This window comes from Magnolia sinica, chromosome 4, assembly GCF_029962835.1.
Source record: "Magnolia sinica isolate HGM2019 chromosome 4, MsV1, whole genome shotgun sequence".
In the NCBI taxonomy this organism is placed as follows: Eukaryota; Viridiplantae; Streptophyta; class Magnoliopsida; order Magnoliales; family Magnoliaceae; genus Magnolia; species Magnolia sinica.
Genome location: NC_080576.1, coordinates 78,628,791 through 78,631,358, shown reverse-complemented (window position 1 = coordinate 78,631,358; position 2,568 = coordinate 78,628,791).

Here is a 2,568-nt window from a genome sequence, read left to right as displayed (position 1 = left end):
GACATCACACTTCAGCTTGGTCATTTCATTGGCATCGCATATTACATTACATCCTCAGCACATATTACTTGGTTTACTGTGCTTCTGTATTGCATGGCCCAGATGAGGTTGACAGTGTTCGTGGCTCATCAGGAATTGTACATTGCATTGCATCCTTGACATTTGATATTTGGCTCTTTATGACTCCTCATTTACCACTACACCAAAACAGCGAAAAAAAGACGGTCCAAACCATCTCAAATGACCAAAAAGGATGGTCATGGACCATCGCATGGGCCGTCAAATTTTGACATGTCATATTACTTAAAGGACAGTCAAAAACCGTCATTCTTATTGACGAAAAAAGGACGGTCATGGACTGTCTCTGATGAGCCTTCAAAGGACGGCCATGGACCGTCCTTTAAAAGGACTATCATGAACCGTCTCTAATGAGCCTTCAGAGGACGGCCATAGACCGTCCTTTAAAAGGACGGTCATGGACCATCCTTAAAAAGGACTATCATGGACTGTCTCTTATGAGCCTTCAAAGGACAGCCATAGACCGTCTTTAAAAAGGACTGTCATAGACCGTCCCTTATGAGCCTTCAAAGCTAAGAAGGTCAATATACACCTGTTACAATATATTTCATCGTATTCTTCCTGATATACACCTGTTATATAATATATTTCATCATATTCACAATCACATCCATCTAAAGCCAAACTACGTAAATCCAACATAAACTACATTCATCGAAACATAAACTACATCCATCCAAACACAAACAATCTTATCCACATTACATTCATCCACGCATAAATACATATAAGTTTAACATCATGAATATATATATATATATATATATATATATATATATATATATAATGGAGGAAAAAAATCAGCAACAATTTCTCTGTCTTTCATTTAAAAAAAAAAAATAAACCAACAAAACATTATAATTCAGAATCATGAAGAATTGCATAAACTTCTTCCAAAAAAGTGGGCGCTTTTTTAAAATAAAACTATTGCAAGCAAATAATGCAAAAAAGTGTTTCAATTCAAGTTAATAGAAACAACAACAAAAATTAAAGCTTTGTAAAAAGGGGCATGTGTAAAAAGAGATACATTCTTGTTTCTTGCTATGTGATTGGGCTATATTATTACAGCAATTGGGTTCAGGTTCGGGATCGGTTTTAGGTTTGAGTTTTCAAGTTTAGGTTTAGGTTTAGGTTAGGGAGTTGAGATTAGGATTAGGTGTAGGTCTAGGTTTAGGGATTTGAGAATACATTTAGGTTTTAGGTTTATGGTTAGGTTTTAGGTTTTAGGTTATAGGCTTAGGTTTAGGTTTAGGATTAGTTTTTAGGTTATAGGTTAAAGTTTAGGTTATAAGTTCAGGTATAGGTTATAGGTTTTGGTTTAGGTTTAGGTCAAGGTTTAGGTTTAGGTTTTTGGTTTAGGTTTAAGGTTTAGGTTTTAGTTATAGGTTATAGTATATATGTTATAGCTTTAAGGAATTGAGAATAGGTTAAGGTTTAGGTTTAGGTTTAGGAAATCGGGTCCGGGTTCGGGATCGGGTTTGGGTTTGGGTTTTCAAGTTTAGGTTTAAGTTTAGGTTAGGTAGTTGAGATTAGGATTAGGTGTAGGTTTAGGTTTAAGGATTTGAGAATACATTTCGGTTTTAGGTTTAGGTTTAGGTTTTAGGCTTAGGTTTAGGTTAAAAGTGCAGGTAATAGGTTTAGGTTTAGGTTAGGTTATAGGTTAAGGTTTAGGGAATTGAGAATAGGTTAAGGTTTAGGTTTAGGAAATCGTGTTCAGGTTGGGGATCGGGTTTAGGTTTGGGTTTTCAAGTTTAGGTTTAGGTTTAGGTTAGGGAGTTGAGATTAGGATTAGGTGTAGGTTTAGGTTTAGGGATTTGAGAATACATTTACGTTTTAGGTTTAGGTTTAGGTTATAGGTTATAGGTTTAGGTTTAGGTTTAGGTTTAGGTTAAGTTTTAGGTTTAAGTTTATATTTAGGTTATACGCTATAGGTTTAGGGAATTGAGAATAGGTTAATGTTTAGGTTTAGGAAATCGGGTTTGGGTTCGGGATCGGGTTTAGGTTTGGGTTTTCAAGTTTAGGTTGAGGTTTAGGTTAGGGAGTTGAGATTAAGATTAAGTGTAGGTTTAGGTTTAGGGATATGCGAATACATTTAGGTTTTTGGTTTAGATTTAGGTTATGGGTTATAGGTTTAGGTTTAGGTTTAGATTAAGGTATAGGTTTAGGTTATAAGCCATAGGTTTAGGGAATTGAGAATAGGTTAAGGTTTAGGTTTAGGAAATCGGGATCGGGTTCGGGATCGGGTTTCGGTTTGGGTTTTCAAGTTTAGGTTTAAGTATAGGTTAGGGAGTTGAGATTAGGATTAGGTGTAGGTTTAGGTTTTAGGATTTGAGAATACATTAGGTTTTAGGTTTAGGTTTAGGTTATAGGTTGTAGGTTTAGGTTTAGGTTTAGGTTAAGGTTTAGGTTATAGGTTATAGGTTCAGGAATTGAGAATACATTAAGGTTTAGGTTTAGGAAATCGGGTTCGGGTTCGGGATCGGGTTTAGG